General features: G+C 36.0%; 1 pseudogene; it reads right to left on the bottom strand.

Moving 5' to 3' along the window:
• Positions 1–10,905: 10,905 nt before the first annotated feature.
• LOC120779967 lies at positions 10,906–12,845 on the bottom strand (annotated as a pseudogene).
• Between the last annotated feature and the right edge of the window lie 6,669 nt (positions 12,846–19,514).

The raw sequence follows: 19,514 nt of genomic DNA, 5'->3' as shown, positions 1-19,514 counted from the left end.
TACAGATCATGACATATTAAAAAAAGCCGAATTATATCACTTTATAGGTTTCCACTTAATGGCGTTTTGTGGGCGTTTCCGTTCTCTCGAATAGTTTTAGGTGATAAATTAAACTATTAGGAACACAAAACCATAACAGTTTGTAGCGACATGTTACAAGAGTATAAAAACCGCGAAACTCAATTGAACAAAATCCACAGCAAATTAATTTATTATATTTTGCGCAGGATTATTTATGTCAATAGTGCTCGTCGCATTGGTTCAATTTCTTTTACTAACTGCGATTATATTTGCGTTCATTGGTTCATTTTGTGTGCTTTTATTGGACAAAATGACATCTTAACCAGTCCAGCATTTCCGAAAATAAGTATACAAATTGAAATCAAGTATCCGTATGTAATTAACGTCATTATTTTATTAAAGTGAGTAAAAGCAAATTTAAGTGAAATGGACTTATAATTGAATTTCCATAAATGTGCTCTTGATAGAAGAAGTTGTAAGTGGGAAATAATTTGTTTCATTTAAGTTAAACATAATTGATGAGTTATTCCATCATTAGGCGTGAATGTACTCATATATAGTTTATGAAACTAATAATTTCGTTATTATGTAGGTTCAACTTCCACATATGTAGGAAGTTCAAAGATAATTATGTTAGTAGATACTTTAACAAAATGAAAAATATTGAAAATGTATAAATGAAAATAACTAAATTGTGTGTTCAACTTCTTTTCACATTTGCATAAATTCATTTTATATTAAGTTAGCTAATTTTAACTACTGCAGTAAACATGGAGATATGGATATAAAAGTGCTACATTATCCAAATTAACATTGCAAAAAGCTTTTAATTAAATGAGGTGAACTAATTAAAATTGTTTACATGATCGTTAATATGCATGCAACAAATTAACATTTATAAGCTCATTAAATGGCTGGATTATTAATTGTATAATTCAAATGAGCTTTCATGAATATTAAATTTTACTCAGAGTTCATTCTTGAGAAGAGGAATAACATTTTTTTTAATATTTAAGCCGCAAAAACCTTTTCATTTGATTTAATCGCTACGATCTCTAATACAATTGCGTTTAAAGTAATGTTTTTTCTAAACTTTTATTATTCTTAGCTTCTGGATTTTTAACCTTATTACTATTGTTACATTATATACCATCTCATAAAATTTAGCCCAGACTAATAAAAAAAACAACCTTCTACATTTTGTAATACATATTTATTAGAGTCTTTAAAACACTTAGGTTACTGAGCCAATATAAGCGTGTCAACGATCCAATTTGATTGACACTTGTTGAACGCGTTGTTCTCTAAATAACATTTTCCGAATTTACAGTAGTAATAATTTAAAAACAAATGATCCGATAATCGTGAAATTTTTATCTGCTTGTTCCGTATATAATTCTGATCAAAAATTGAATTTAGGCAGGCTAAAAACAAGGAAAATTCTGACTAAAGCTCTAATTTTTTTGAAAGCTACTACTTTGTAAAAACATCCATTTGAAGGCGAGAAATGAGAGAAGGCGAAACATCCCCTACATAGGGTTGAGCACTGGGTTTGGGACACGCCACATAAAACAACACTACCAATGAAAAGAAGATGAAACCCAATTCAAACGTATTAAAAATTACGATTTAAGGACATGCAGGCGAGTAGGTCCTGGTAGCAATTACTACAGTGGCTATATAAAGGAGAACAAATTCGGTGTGGAACTCCTGGTGGAAGAAAGACTCCGTCGCCGAGTACCGGCATTCAGCCCGGTGGATTATCGTCTAGCCACAATCCGCATCACAGCGAAGTTCTTCAACATTTCGCTGATTTGCGCCCACGCCCCGACAGAAGAAAAAAACGATGTGAACAAATATGCCTTCTATGAGCACTTGGAGGGCACCTATGAAAGCTTCTCCTGCCACGATATCAAACTCGTGCTTGGCGATGTTAACATCAGGGTGGACTAGGAAGGTATTAGAAAAATTTATCAAGCTACCCGGCTATCTCCGGATCGAAAAGCCACCAATCAGATCGATTATGTTGTGATGGATCGAAGATATGTCTCCAGTGTTTTAGACATGCGTATGCTCTAAGATCTTAACATTTACTCGGACCACTAACTTGTGCAGCAAAGATACGCACCCGTCTCTTTACAGCAAAAAAAGCACGTTAGCAAACATAAGGAAGGTCGAATGCAATCGTAACAGAAGAAGAAACGACTGGCGCGCTGTTATTAACTCGGCTTTCCTTTTGAATTTTATTAGTTGGCATTTGCGGCCCTATAGCAAGACCTACTGTGATATCCGCTTGTAAGATACTGCAGGGCTCTGGTAGAAGTAAAGCGATTTTGGTATCTAATTTTGCTAAAATGACACCAACACTCACTCGATTATCTAGTTTGGATCCATCCGTATAAATTCTAATCTCTGCGTTTCTGTCCACCTAGCCCCTTTTCCTTTCTTTTCTGGTAGAGAAGTCAATATTGGGGACCGAAATTAGTTTCGATTTTAAAGGATTTCCAAAATCTGTGGTAGTGGGTAGAAATCGGAAGTTACTAAGTATCATGGAATGCCCCTATTGCAGACGAGCCAGTAAAGTACGTAGCTTGCCGTATCTCCGATTGTTAGCTTGGTACGATTTAATAAAATCAGCATGACTGCATACTGCGTTTCCCCGTAAGCAATACCAGCTTTGTCTTGCTAGCATTTAAGTTAGGCCGGACGATACGGCCCAACGGGTTCATGTCATTTAATATTGTTTGCACAAGATTAGCGAGGTTATTCGGGAATTTACCACCAACCGAAACTGCCACATCGTTATCGTGCGCTACTACATGTAACCCCTTCTTTACGAGATCTACCAACAGATTCATTGTTAAGCTGCATGCCTACTTGAGGTGTACCCTTTTGGACAGATCTGCCCAGATCATTGAAGGTGCGAATCAGCAAGTTGTTTCTGACTTAAATGTGTGTAATTGTGTGTACTTTTATTAGTCTTTCCAACGTTTTTAAGAATAATGAGAATAGGCTAATTGGTCTGAAGTACTTTATGAGCTTTTGCTCACCTTTGATATATATATTAATTTGACTTTCCTCGATAACGAAGGAATATAGTTTAACTGCAGCGCCCTTCAGAATGATTACTTACCAGTCTATTATGTAGTTTTGGGACTGTTGTAATTTAGCCGGGAATGTTCGAAACTGTCTGTCGCCCAATGTACTTTACTATCTGACGCTATATCTCCAGGAATGAAATCTATCTCGATTTCACTGTCTTGTATATGCTAAAGCACATGGCTTTCAGAGCCACCTTGGAATTGGGTATCGATTAGTAGGCCTAAAAATTCTTCACCGGATACAGCCTACTGATATGGTATATTGATTACTATAGCTTGGATACATGAAAACATTTATTTTTTATTAGCCATTATACATGTTAACAGAATCTGAATTATGGCTCGTTTCGTCTCCACGAAAGATTCCTCTGCGGGATCCTCTGGAATGATAAATCGTAACTGAACAACAATAACTATAAATTATTCAAAATTAATTAAATTTTCAATGCAATTAAAAAATTGTCAATGATAACACAATAACACAAATTTTGAACATAATTCTGCTTTAAGAAAATTAAATATTAAATACCGCGCTAAAGCGTTACATAAAACAAGGCGTGCTAAAGTGAAGTTTAATGTAAACACATTTCTTTTTGAAACACCATATGTTACTACTTTTTTACGTTGAAATATTGACTTCAGTAGCGACACATTATACACGCCTTGCTTCTCTTAATTACAGCGTTTGCTCAAAGCTGTGGGGCATATAAGCCTGTGAACTCTTATAACAACATTAATTACACTCTAATCTCCAACAATTCTGAACTCTAAATTATTTTTACATTATGATATGCAGATAAACTTAATGTGAATAAATAATAACATCATACAACAGAGCTGTGTATGCTTACACGTCTCTTGCGCAACCGCAATAACTTCACTTGCTGATTAACTTTAAGTATGACCTTATAGATCTTAACCATAATTTTATCAGCACCCCAAGCTGTTGTAATTGCGCTGCAAAGAGTAAAAAAAGCAACTTTCTGTACAGATATATGTATGTATGTTTCCGCTTGTAACATCTAGGCGTGATCATATACACCTGTTGTCTGTTGAAAAAATTATGACTTTTATTTGCTTTAGTTTCAGTTTAACGCAACAAAACCGAATTGCAAATCCATTTACAGAAATGTTAACAATTTCGTTTTTACGCCACATTTTTCCATACAATTATTTTCCATTGTATGATTTTGCAATTGAATTGCGCATTACTACTTTCAATTCAGTTAACTTAACAACAATGATTTTAATATCTGAAAATATTTATTTGTTTTAACTTTTACACCACAAACATATCCAAATTTCCTTAAACTGAATAAAACAAGAAAATACTTTAACTTCGGCAGCACTTCATATGACACCCTTCACAAAGACAAAAAATTCCTTACAAGAACTTTTACCAGTCAATTTGTATGGGAGCTTTATGCCATACTGGTCCGGTAAGAGCAGCTCATGGCGAGGAAAGGACTCGTTGATAATTTATATGTATGTTTTTATACAGAGACTCTAACATTTCCCTTTGGGTGCTAGAAACTCAACATAACCAGTTAAAGTGTAAAAAATCATTATCTCTATTCCATTTAATTAATTTTGTAGATCATAATTATTTATCATTAAATCCCAACGGTGCATTTATTTTTACACGTTGTATGTCTGTCAGACAGTCTGGTTTATGTCATATTTATGCCTAGCAATTTTCGCTAATGTATTTGCAATTTTGCGTTTTCATTTTGGTATTGCTTTGGTCAAAAAACAATATAAGGCATGTAAACTCAGAGGTAAAAATTTTGGGCAATTTGCAAACGTAATAGTGTAAGTGTTCTTTTAGAAAATGTTCAATTTCACATACATATGTATTTTATTTTCTCGAATTTTTCTCTTCTGAAAAACATATGATATAATTTTATAACATACTGATTGTGCGTTATTACTAAAAAGGTAAAAAATACATTTTTGAGACTTTAATACATTTTTAAATACCTATATGTAAGTTTTGAAGATATTGGATTATTCCTCATTAGAAAGGGCAATTTATTAGGTACTGCTTCATTGCATTTGTTCGTCCGTAGAATCTGGGGCATGGAGTAGTCATGTCAAGAATCGATTCTTAATCGATTCATAATCGACTTCGACTACTGAAGATCGATTCTGAAAAATCGATTATTTTACGAGAAAACTCGATTTTCGAGTAGATTCCGAATCGAGTTTCCCATCCCTACTGGCAGCCATCGCTTGCACATATAATAACCTCCGCACAATAACCACCACAAAAAAATGATTTTTTTTCCATGTAATTTATATGGAAAACAGAAAATTTGAAAGAGGCACCTCTTAGTATTATATCTAAGAGCTCATCTTTTGAGTGACTTTTTTTTTACACATTTCGAAAATTTTGAGCCTGTTTTTCAGTAGAAAAAAAAAGGTTGACTCAAAATGGCACACCCTAGTACATATGTATACTTATATAAAAATTAATCGCGAAATGTGTTGCTCAGCGTATAACTCAACAACGCCTGGACCAATCCGATTCTTTTTTTAAAATGTTCGTTGAGGTTGAAGGATGGTTTTTGCGGCAAGAAAAATTCCCCTAAAAACAGTCCTCTACAAACGAATGAATGTTTGTTTGTTAGTAACGCTAAGAGAACCGCTACACCAATCTTGATAAAAATTTCAGAGGTTGCTCGCTGTGGATCGTGGAAGGTTTAGAAATAAAAATACCTTATACTTTTTGTGGAGATCTGTACCTGTTAAAGAAAGTGACAACTCTGATAGTGTTTAACGTGGGATCCTGCTGGCGACAGCTTAACTCCACGGTGCTCAAAAGCACAACGGATCAATACAATGCGTCGATCAACGCACTGAAAACTGGGTAACGATTTTCAGTACCAATCGGCAGTGTGGTATGGACACACTAACCACCTTGGTAGGGCTCGAGGACCATCTAAAACCTCTGCCGTGCTTTGGGTCCGGCACCCGATTGCAATGCAACTCCACATTCGACTGACAAAGTCAGTTCTTCCCGCGATTTGGGTTTTAACTAGAGCCACCACGAATCTCCACAAAGGGCCAAACCCAATGAACAGACTGGAGCGAACTCCAGGGGCTACTGCTCCCCGTGGTACCAGGTTAAAGTCTTTGGTATTGACCTTGTAGCCGAAGCTACGACCAGTTGAGCTTCCATACAGCCCTGGACTGGTGGCCAGGATCTTAGTCGCCTCTTACGACAGGCATGCCTTGCCGCGGGTATATTCGGTTTCCCCTTGAACCCGGAGGAGTCCCCCCGTACCCGCAGGGGGAAAAGAAAGTAACAATACGCTTTCATAATTTAGCAACAAGGAAGGCTTTGATGTGACGTGTCTGTGAATACGACATTTTGTTTTTCAATATTTTGATTTGTAAATTATTTGAATCGTTCAATTGCGGTCTCTTACTTTTCTATTCCGGCTATTCAAAAGAAAAATAATTGAAACTTATTCAGGAAAAACTTTACATGAGCCCTTGATTTTGAAAGTGGTATAAGTCAAAAATTTTGAAAATCTATTTTATCAGCAATTACTTATCAAATCTTAATAAAATAACGTAATCTGAAGAGATTAGCAGCACGCCATGCAAATTAACTCTTTAAAATGTGTTTATTTTTTAGTTGTTAAATGAAATACGGATATTGTTCGTTTTGATAGTGATATAAGTCGGTGTGTTCACAAAGTAATTTTGTCATGTCTTCAGATAGTGGTTCAGGTATGATGAAGTAAAACTTTTAATATAAAAACCTACATACTATTTAAAGTTAATTGTAGACATTTTATGGCGAATAAATATAAGTAATGCTCCCAAGAAATGGAAACGAATAAGAATGATGTCGTCTTCTGATGAATTAGCTCATAGTTTAAAAGTGAATTCGGAACCCTTACAAATGGAAAAAAATAAAATGAAATCAAGAAAGAGAACACGCAATCAACAGAATGATGCACAAGATATCGTGCAGAGGAATATGAAACAAAGAACTGTCAGCCCCTTGAGTGCTAAACTTTTCGAAAATATAGATTGTCTTTGTTCCAAAAAGTGTTTAAATGGAATCGGATATGAACACAGAAAAGCTAATTTTGAATATTTTTGGAATTTAGCAAGTTTCTGAAAAACAGAATATGTTTCTGCATCGTTTGATTAGAAAACAATCAATAAAACAAAAACGCTCCAGAAATCACAAAGGATATATGAGAAAATGGAGTCTTAAGTTTCATCTATATGTATGTATGAGTTCGGAAGTTTCTGTTTGCAAAACTTTTTTTTGGATACTTTCAAAATATCTAACGGAAGATTAAGCCGTGCCTTAAATTCTGAAACACCTAGAATGGATGGTCGTGGCAAAATGGCTAGTTCATCTAGAAAAACAGATGAAGAAAAAATTAAAGTAGTACGAAATCATATTCCGAGTTTTTCAGCATGTGAGAGCCATTACACGCGATCACATCACACTTCAGGTCGAAAGTATCTAAGTGCTGACTTAGATATTCGAAAAATGTAAGGGGTATATGTGGGAAAAATGTGACGAAAATAATACATCATCTGTAAAGGAGTGGACTTATGGAAAAATATTTAATACCGAGTTCAACCTAAATTTTCATACTCGTAAAGGCACGTGACAAAAGTGTGATTCGATAAAACTAAAAATTGAAGCATCCAGTAATGAAGAAGAGAAGTTGCATCTTATGGAAATTCATGATTCACATCTTAAAAGTACCGAACGGGCTAGAAAAAGTTGAACAGATCACATACAAAAAAACAAAAGATAACCCGAGTGAAAATTACGGATTCACATTTGAGCTATACAAAGCGCTTCCTTATCCAATACTTTCTGTTTCGGTAGCTTACTATAAGCGCAACATGTATGTATACAATTTAGGGTTTCATTATTTCAACAACGGAAATGCTAAAATGTATGCATGGGATGAAACAATCGCCTCAAGAGGATCACAAGAAGTTGCGTCCTGCATCTTAAAGCACATTCGGGGCATTACCATTCAAAAGCATATAATAGCTTACAGTGATGCCTGCTCAGGACAAAATCGAAACATTAACAGAGCTTTAATATGGTTAAAAATTGTTCAGTCATCTGATAATAATGTTGAAACAATTGATCATAAATTTATGGTATCCGGCCATCCTTGGTTGTATAAGTCATTTATAAAGTCATGCAGTTAATTTTGAAAGTGGTACAAGTCATTTAAACCTTTCAAAACCACATTTTCTTTTAAAAATGGCTATAAATTTCACAATCATAATAAATACTTGTTTGTTGGGACTACTTTACTGTCGAAAAATCATAATCCATAATGCAAGAATATTTTTTAATCCTTTAAAATGCAAAACTCTAAATATCTCGAAACAAAAAAAATATGACTTATACCACTTTCAAAATCACGGGCACACATATGTTTCACACAAAGTGATCAATTGCGAAGACGTCGCCCTAATATCAATTCCACTTGCTTTTGTCAATTCACTTCAACGAAAGATGAACACGAATGTTTATCCGAACATTGGCCAAATTATCGTAACTACCATTGGTTGAATGCACGAGATTTGAGATTTAAAGTCCAATTCCGAGAGATTTACGTTCATACATATCGATCGATCCTCTTGACAATGAACACGTAGCCGTGAATTTTCCATCGGAATTTCTAAATTCTTTGAAGAGGCTTGGTATGCCACCGCTTCATTTTCGTCTCAAAGTTGGATCTGTCTATCGAATACGATTGGACAGAGTTCTTGAATCTACGAATTCCTTTGAGTATCAACGATTTACCATATCAGTTCAAACGTATTCAGTTTCCAGGGATTTGCGATGACAATCAAGCGGACACAATGATAGTCGCTAGAAGTGTGTGGCATAAATCTGAAAATGCTATGTTTTCCACGAGTTAGAAAACCATCTTCTCTATACATTTAAGCACCGGAACAGAAACCAAAAAATATTGTTTATAAAGCTGCGTTACATTGAAAAAAAATTTAGAAAAATCATCAAAAAATGATTTTCAGCACAATATAAATTCTACTTTGTTTTCATTTCAAAACACATAATTTCACGCAGGACAGTGGCTGAGGGGTCAGCTAGTTCTACATAAAAATCTAAAATTATTTCGATTGCTTTTATTTTCATTTAATGTTATTTTTTAACATTTATATTATTATCGCAACTGTGATGGTTATAAGAGCACTCTTAATTTTTGTGTCCATCACCACACTCTTAAGGCTAGATACGAGTATTTCAGACTAGTCAAAATGACAGTTTTCGGTATTTCAATTTAAATTCCTACTACATATAATATTTTGTTTTCGAAATGATAACATGACTTTCCAACTTATAACTAAAGAATTAATTTTATAAAGTTTATATTGCTGTATATACGTATATTGTATGTATTTAAATGTAAATAAAGACTGGAAACCTCATTAAACACTTCTTTTTAAGAACAGTCATTTTGACTGGTTTGGTATAAATAGGTATATAGTACTTCAATCGCTGGTATATGTAGTGTTAAGAGAGCTGTTCCTCCCTTGTTTTCTTATACATTTTTCGTTCGCTTTCGTTTTTCGTATTACACCAGCAGCCGTCAAACTGGTGAATTCAATCGATTTTAGAATTGTTCTCATATTACGGATACCAAAACCAATATCCAAAGAGCAAATCCGCGAAATATTTTTTTAAGAATATTCAGTTTGACATCAAGCGATTGGCGAAAATCAACTCAATATACAAGTATATACCTGTGACCATGTGTCTTGCTGAGGATCGTGTCGTTCAGCACCGCTACGGCTTAAAACATTAATGTGACCTTTATGTCCAGCTACCTGTAATATCTATAAAAGTAGTAAATAAACGTTTTATTTAATTTTAATAGAGTTAAAGAGGCTTTACGTCCGATTTATGGTCTACATAATCGACCAAGTGAGCAAACAATTAATGCGATTGTGGCCAAGTTTCGCACTCAGTTTACTTTATTGGTCATTAAACCAACCACACGAATGCGTACAGTGCGTACAGAAGAGAATATTGCGTCTGTTTCTGAGAGTGTGGCTGAAGACCGTGAAATGTCGATTCGTCGCCGTTCGCAGCAATTGGGTGAATGGCGATCGCTATCGTTCGATGCTAACAAACTTTTTGTTGCCAAAAATGGAAGAACTGAACTTGGTTGACATGTGGTTTCAACAAGATGGCGCTACATGCCACACAGCTCGCGATTCTATGGCCATTTTGAGGGAAAACTTCGGAGAACAATTCATCTCAAGAAATGGACCCGTAAGTTGGCCACCAAGATCATGCGATTTAACGCCTTTAGACTATTTTTTGTGGGGCTACGTCAAGTTATAAAAAGTAGCAATAAACGTTTTATTTAATTTTAATAGAGTTAAGAGGGCGACTAAATAAATCAGTGACTATTTTCAATTAGACAATTTCGGTCATTTTATTGAAGTGGACTTACTTTTGCTGGTTTTGAAATCTTTAGGGAAGGCTTGCAATGGTGAAATCAAAAGGTATACATATCTCATAATAGCGCCAGTTCAAATTTCACAAATAAATCCTAAAACTCTGAACAGAATACGAATCCCGTACATCCGTCTACATCTAGTAAAAGAAATCCATGGAGTCGAATGTTAATATTTAAACACTTAAGTAAAGTTGTGACATTCCGTTCTTCGACTCTTTCTCATTCTAACAAATCATGACTTGACGAACGTTCTACTAATATAAATAATTATATATTAATCTAACATACACCAGTTAAATGTGACATTTTGTAATATGCGCGCATGAAGTTCCAGTATTCGAATCCGGATTGTAGCATTCGACGGATTTTATTCCCCAATTGCCATCATAAGCGCCCATTATACAAGTTTTACCATTTAATGTCACTGCACTGGGGATATATCGTCCAACAATCAAACTGTTATCGAACTCACAACCATCGGAAGTAGCATATCTGGAAAGCAATGAAAAAAGAATGCATATCTATAAACTGAAGCGTCATTTCGTCACGTTGCATAGTCTGTTAAAAAAAAAAACACTTAGAATTATTCTAAAGAAGTTGTTGACAATGTCAAAGTGTTAGAGTTTTCTAAAGTCAGATTCAATCACATCATAACATTTCACTGAATTCCCTCCTTCTTTCATGCCGAAGTACCTTATTTTCTTTATTATCCATACCACCCTCACACATCTAGTCTAAAGTTCTAGTTCACCATTAAGCTTAAAGTTAACCTGAAATTGTTAAAGACCACAATCGCCATCGTTAGGTAATTCGTTACAGATTCATATATATTCACCTTTCCACCGACGACAAAGCATTATTACCCTCATAACCACCAATCGCGTAGATTTTACCATTTAATTCGACAACGCAGTGTGCCCTTCTTTCCAGGCTCATGGCGGGTAAATTTTGCCATGTCTTATTCCGTATATTCCAGCTGCGGAAGACGTTAAGTCTGTTACCACTTTTACAACCACCAATAAATAATAAATTATCGTCCTTTAAAATAGGTCTATACAATTCGTAATCGATTTTTATACTCGCATATTCCTGCCACTTATTCTCAGCTTTGTTATATTGTAGCAGCTTGGGATTCAGCTATTCCAAAAATAATGTAAGTACATTAAGTAAGATTATCATTTTTGAATATATTCCATAGTGTGCGTTTACCTCCGAGCAAATCGGTAGGATCGTTTTCTCACCACAATTTGTAGCACTATCCCCACGTGGTTCTGTAAATCGGATATTTATCATTGGCCGTGCTGTAGGCTCACTGATCCACGATAACGCCTTGAAGGCCAGTAGCCCACATCCAGGTAACGGATGTATGTGTGTCAACAGAAAGTTCACATTGAATTAGGTAAGCCGCAGACAAGCTATTAAAAGTGGCAGTTGCTCTTGACGCGCAGGAATATCGTAATTGTAACAGCGTTGTGTGGCATCGTAGGCATCTCCCTCACGGGTTATGTTCAAATTGTCAGATACTAGGATACGTTGCAATTTTTCTACATCAAAATTCAAAAACTCATCGCTTCGACTGATCTAGTACTATTAGAAACAAAATTTAAATTACACAAATACCGTTACTGTGGAACGTTAGGTGTATATTTAGACTCATCTTCTTAAAATTCTGTGTCTCGTATTCGATGAGTTTCTGCTTAAGAAGTTCACACTGCGTTTCACGCTCCAGCGTATAAGCACCCTGTAAAGTGAATTCATCAATATGTGTCATGGGGTAGTCCACGCTACTGGCTACGGCATCGTCCAATTGCAAAACGATTGCCGCATTTAGCATGGCAGCGACATTGTTAACGGTAATGAGGGCCTGTCCGGTGTAACAAGAGGTTATTAGATGCACAAAAATATCGCTTTCAATATCATTTATCTCGATGACGAGATTAGTGCCCTGATTGTCATTGAAAGGGTTTTCGAAGTAATGACTCACTGCTGCGAGTATCAAACGATGCGCGGGTTCACTGAAAAAAAATTATAAGTATTTATTTGTATAATTTTATATAAGCAGAGGACAAAGTAATACTTACAGAGCCGTTGGGTTTGAAACTTTAAATGTCACATTGATTAAAGACTGCTCGTCGTAAAAGCTACATATTTTTGCCATTAATTTCTCCATGAAACGATTCTGCTCACTGGAATTTCTCTGAAGAGCAAGTGTTTGGGAAAAACTCGTGAGCATTACTAGTTACTTAACTTTACTTCTGTAATAAAAAATTACAATATTGATTAAAATATTATCGCAGCTTTTAATCGAACGTCCCTGAGCTACTAAGGGTGGAAAGTAAACAAAGAGGTGTCTTAGTAACCTTAAGATCTCTCGCTCTGGTATTTAGTTACGCTTTATATGTATGAGACCTTTGTAGAAGGGCCAGACTTGAAATAGCTCATTTTCCAATCTACACCCAAAATCATTATTTATTAGTTCTTCGCACAGTATTCCTTCTCTAATAATCCTGGTCGATCCAACACCGGGGTGTTCATAGTTCTTTTACGTGCGAATGATTTATAAACACCTTCCCGGCCAGGGTTATTTAAAAAAAAAAAAAAAAAACAAGTAAGGAAGGGCTAAGTTCGGGTGTCACCAAACATTTTAAACTCTCGCATGATAAAGTGATAATTGAGATTTCATTATACGTCATTTACATATTTTTCAAATACCGTATTTTTGTAAAGTTTTATTCCGCTATCATCATTGGTTCCTAATGTACTATATATTATACAGAGAAGGCATCAGATGGAATTCAAAATAGCGTTATATTAGAAGAAGGCGTGGTTGTGAACCGATTTCACCTGTATTTCGTACATTTCATCAGGGTGTTAAGAAAATATTATATACCGAATTTCATTGAAATCGGTCTAGTAGTTCCTGAGATATGGTTTTTGGTCCATAAGTGGGCGAGGCCACGCCCATTTTCAGTTTCTAAAAAAGCCTGGGTGCAACTTCCTTCTGCCATTTTTTCCGTAAAATTTAGTGTTTCTGACGTTTTTTGTTAGTCCGTTAACGCACTTTTAGTGATTTTCAACATAACCTTTGTATGGGAGGTGGGCGTGGTTATTATCCGATTTCTTCCATTTTTGAACTGGTTATGGAAATGCCTGAAGAAAACGACTCTGTAGAGTTTGGCTGACATAGCTATAGTAGTTTCGGAGATATGTACAAAAAACTTAGTAGGGGGCGGGGCCACGCCCACTTTTCCAAAAAATTACGTCCAAATATGCCCCTCCTTAATGCGATCCTTTGTGCCAAATTTCACTTTAATATCTTTATTTATGGCTTAGTTATGACACTTTATAGGTTTTCGGTTTCCGCCATTTTGTGGGCGTGGCAGTTGGCCGATTTTGCCCATCTTCGAACTTAACCTTCTTATGGAGCCAAGGAATACGTGTACCAAGTTTCATCATGATATCTCAATTTTTACTCAAGTTACAGCTTGCACGGACGGACGGACGGACAGACGGACGGACGGACAGACAGACATCCGGATTTCGACTCTACTCGTCACCCTGATCAATTTGGTATATATAACCCTATATCTGACTCTTTTAGTTTTAGGACTTACAAACAACCGTTATGTGAACAAAACTATAATACTCTCCTTAGCAACTTTGTTGCGAGAGTAAAAAAACGCTAAAATTATTTATTCTTTACAATCTTTAAGTTCGTATACCGAAATGAAAGCTCACAGACGAATAAAAAGAAATCGGCTTTTAACAAAATATTTAACGAAAGTGTTTCCCGTTGAATTGTACGGAAAATGCGCGAAAATGGCCATTAACATACGTACGACAGCTTTAAGCAACGAAGTGGAAAAATTTCTCAAAAAAATATCATCCGGAAAGCACACGAAAAGTGTTCGAGGATGCTGATTTCAATAGCCGCACAGCCCGAAATTAACAACACATCAATACTAAAAGTCGAAGTACAATTTTGAAGCTCGCAAGCGAATATTTTTGCACACCCAACTTTTTTTTTGTACACGGAATTGAAGTTACACGGTTGACAAAAAAAATTTTGTAAAAAATTTTAACTTTTCTAGTACGGTTTCAAAATCACTGTCTTGTAAGTATGTTTGTTTTTACCACACCTGGCACCATTGCTGAAATGAACATAAATACATAGTAGTATCTGGGAAGGAAATCCCCTTATTCGATAACTCTTACCTACACATTTTGTTCGCATGATATTTACATAAAATACTGCTTAATTAAAGTTTATTAGCTCCCAATATTAATGAAAATAAAATTTTTGCCCTTACTACAGTTAAAAAATTGTACAAAATTTCAAAGATTCGTAAAAGGCAAGTCATTTCTTTGGAAGTAAAATTAAAAATGTTGGACTGTCTGGAAAGGGTGCATCAACATCTTTGGGCAAGGATTTTGGCTTAAAGGAAGCTACTATCAGGACCATTAATAAGAATGAGAAAAAAAGAATCGATGGAGACTTCTGAAATTATAGCCTTGGCACACGAAATCGGAGGAAAAGTTTGAGGGTTTGAGGACCTACAAAATGAAGATGTCGACGAATTAATGATAGATAAACCGCTAGATTTTGATTGTCTGATTGAATTTTTTATTTTTTTTTTATAGTAGGAGAAAGCATCGAAAGCTATAGGTGCGCTAAGCCTAACCTACTCCCACCTCATGTCTCTCTTACGGGATCACTGGACAAAGTATTAGTTAATGGGAGAGAAGAAGAAGTTTAAGTCTCCTCTATTGCACGGACTGACTGACGCCTAATCTGTTCTAATTGTCTCAATTTTGTCATAATTTGATTTGCCGCTTCACTGACATCTTTCCACTTTACAGAGGACTCGCACATAAGTGCTGTCAAATTTTCCACCATGATACTACCTCCAAGGGTGGTTTTCAGCTTTTCCCTTATACTTGAAAACCGAGGGAAATAAAAGAACACGTGTTCAGAGTCTTCTATACACTCGTATATTGAGTGCCCTTGGCCGTCTCGAATAGTAATCTCCTATTTTGAAAGTAACTCATTATAATATTTATCAGATAATGGGGAGCGTGTATATCGTGTAGAGCTTTTATTATATTCCAGGGTTTTTAGCGCGCAATATTTTTTGTACCTCCTTTCCATCTTTTTCCACTTATTGCACATTTCGCAGTATCAACGACTTCTCTTAGTGCGTCAATATTGGACCTCTTTTTAATAAAGCCGTATTGTCTCTCTAATAATTCGCTGGATTGCTGAATTGCTAACTCCAAGCGGTTTTTTACAATGCTTTCGTACACTTTCCCAATTGTGTCGAGCATGCAAAGAGGTCGATAAGATGAAGGTTCTTCTGGTGGCTTTTTTGGCTTTGGCAGTAGAACCAGACGCTGTATCTTCCACGCATCTCTTCTAATATACATGCATTGTACATGTTAACAAATAAACTGGGTCTTAGAGTTATGGCTTCTTTAAGGGCTCTATTTGGTATACCATCTATTCGATGCGCTTTGGAGTTTTTGCTTTTTTTCGCAATAGCCAATAGTTCATCTTCTGTGACTAATAGGGCTTCGTAGCTTCGTTTCATCTAATATTGTATAGGAAATGGAGGCATGTGTCGAGAATAACGCTTCGACAACATTTTTCATAAATAATGCGTTCTTGGGTTTCTGCGACTTATTTTTGAACTTCGACATACAAATTTTGTATGCCGTTCCCCAGGGGTCTATGTTGCCTTCTTCGCAGAGCTTTTCGAAACAGGATCTCTTACTACGGATAATGGCTGACTTCTCTCAGGCTGATTTCGTTATCCCTTCCCTGGTTACGCTGTAGGCGGCGTCTGGCTGAGTGACAGAGCTTCCTCAACTTGACAATATCGTCGTTCCACCAGTATACCGGCTTTCCATTGTTATAGTATCTCGTCCTCCGCATAGTTGCATCGTATGCTGCAACTAGTTCCTTCCGCACAGCGGGTACTAAGTGGACTGCGTTTTCGCCTCATGCTTTTGCCGTACTCCAGACGCTCTCAAAAACGTCAGTTTCAAATTCCTTTTGCCGCCAACTTCGTTTTCGAGAGGTATTTCTCGGACAGTGTTTCATTATTGATCCTTTATTTCCCTTTTGAAAGGTATTTTGTGTGCCACTGTTTAAAACCATAAGGTTTGTTTGACTCAGAAATTCTAGAATGAGGCGACCACGATGGTTTGCTATTCTGCTACCCCACGCAGTAGACCATGCGTTAAAATCTCTCGCTATTATTATAGGCGATTTGCTTCTGATTTCTAGAGACAACTCCAGGAGGAAATCTTCAAATTCGCTAATTGTTGCACTAATACGAGCATAGCAGCTTACAAAAAGTATTCCTTGTATATTCGCCCATGTAAAGCCATTATGGGTTTCTTTGGAGCGATATGTGAAGGCTTGTCCTGTGCAGCCCCATATTGCTGCTTTGCCACTTATATCTTTACACTAAGTGATTTCCGAATGTTGAGAATATTGTTCACTTAATATGGCGACATCTATGTTTTCTTCTAGCACCGTCTGTTTTAGAAGGTCTTGTGCTGCAGCGCAATGATTGTGCAGATTTAGTTACAATATCTTAATTTTTTCGTTGACTTCAACATATCTGCGTATTTAGGACAGGCCGTACTCAGAACAGAATGTTCCCCTTTGCAGAGCATACAACTCGGAGAATTCGTGCATGTCTTTGCCATGTGACCTCACTATATGTTGCTTGCATTTTATGACTCATGTTTTTCGGCTTTTTCGTTGGTGGCAAATATTCCAATATATCGCGAGGTCTCTTTGGGGCATTTTTTATCACTTTGGATAGGGGATACCTGAGACGCCTTTCCTACCAAATCTCTTTTCGACGGATTCTCTCGCGTTTCTGCCTTATCATGATTGTGATACAGCTTACCAGATCACGCAGAGCTTGGTTAATGGTGCTTGGCTGATCCAGCAGCGGTGGGTTGTTCAGGTTTGCCTTTTGGAGGCGTTCTCAAAATTTTTGAGTTCCTGCGGAAAGGATTCTCTGGTGTACATCCCAAACTGTTCTCAGAGGCCAGATAATAGTTGGGAACACCTGTGAGTGGGTACGTTCAGTCCTTTGCCCTAACAAACCTTACTTATTTTTTGGTGGTTGGCAATGCCGTAACCAACGCAAAACGAAGAAGGAGAAAAAGGAGAAAAGAAACAAAAAATGGCTGATAGACTAAATCAAAACGGCAAAAAAGAATTGAGTGCACGTGTTGATTAGCTGTAACGTGGGTAAATTCTAATTTAATTTTTTTATTGTTTTGTATATAAATTTACCAAAAAAGGGGCAGGTAAGTGCCAAATAAATTCTATTGGACCAAATTAAAGTACTTATGTATCTAATTTTTGGTATTAGCATCCAATCAGTTAAAAGTCCTGTTCCAATCTCCCGGTAAGTCTCAAACAAATACAAGTTTGCTATCACTTTAAAAAACTACAAATTCTAAGAAACACGTCTACTTTCACTGGACAGTTTGTAACACCCAGAAGGAAGCGTCGTAGACCCTATAAAGTATATACATGTATATAAGTGATCAGTATGTTGAGCTGAGTCGATTTAGCCATGTCCGTCTGTCTGTCCGTCCGTCCGTCTGCCTGTATATATACGAACTAGTAACTAAGGTTTTAAGATATCGTTTTGAAATTTTGCAAACGTCATTTTCTTTTCAAGAAGTTGCTCATTTGTCGGAAATGCCGATATCGAACCACTATAACATACAGCTGCCAAATGAACTGAACGATCGGAATCAAGTTCTTGTATGGAAGACTTTCACATTTGACAAGATGTGTTCACGAAATTTGGTATAGATTATTTTCTAAGATAAATATGTAATATGCGAAGAAATTTTTAAGATCGGCTTACTATAGCATATAGCTGCCATACAAACTGCACGATCGGAATCTAGTGCTGGTATGGAAAACTTTTGAATTTGACAATGTATCTTGACGAAATTTGGTACATATTATTTTCTAAGGCTACAATGAAATCTCCGAAGTAATTGTTCAGATATGTAGGTTAACTATAGAATATAGCTGCCATAAAAACAGAATAATCGGAATCAAATGCTTGCATGGGAAACTTCCTCATTTGACAATATATCTTCACGAAATTTGGTATGAAATATTGTTAATAGAAATATTGTAATATCGAAAGAAATTGTTCAGACCGGCTTACTATAGCATATAGCTGCCATACAAACTGATCGATCGGAAAAAAGTTCTTGTATGGAAAACTTTTGCATTTGACAAAATATATTCACAAAGGTTGGTATGGAATATTTTCTAAGGCAACAATATAATCTCCGAAAAAATTGTTCAGATCGGATTACTAGCTTTCATATAAACTGAACACATAGTGACTAAAAGAAATGCACCCGTGAAGGGTATATTAGCTTCGGTGCAGCCAGTAATTCGTTTCTAATCATTTATTTTATATTAAATGGTGCAAAAATAACTTTAGTTCCATATCAAACTTTAGTTAAAATCCATTTATTCATAAAATAAGAAAGTAGTTGTAAACAAGCAAAAAATTAGTGTTACCATTTTTTGTAATGAAATAAAAATAAGAAAAAAGAAAGATTATGACGTCATAACTAAACTCATTATCGTGTGATGAGTAATGTAAAATCTTTCAGGATTCTTATTATCTTAATGAATCACAGTGTTGGATCGGGTAAAAAGGAGTTCAACCCAAAATAATTGAGCACGCCCAGGTGTTGGTCCGACCGAGGGTTATTTTTTTGAAACGCGGCCGCGGGCCGCCAATGCAAAAAGGATTTCTATGCGGAAAACTAATGTGTTATATATTTCCTGTCATTGGGGTATTATTTGTTTTCTGTATTTCTTTTGGTTCTTCTGTAAAAT

This window comes from Bactrocera tryoni, unplaced genomic scaffold (genome assembly GCF_016617805.1).
Source record: "Bactrocera tryoni isolate S06 unplaced genomic scaffold, CSIRO_BtryS06_freeze2 scaffold_111, whole genome shotgun sequence".
Lineage (NCBI taxonomy): Eukaryota > Metazoa > Arthropoda > Insecta > Diptera > Tephritidae > Bactrocera > Bactrocera tryoni.
Note: the sequence above shows the minus strand (reverse complement) of the source record. Positions and strands in the feature narration are given on the sequence as shown.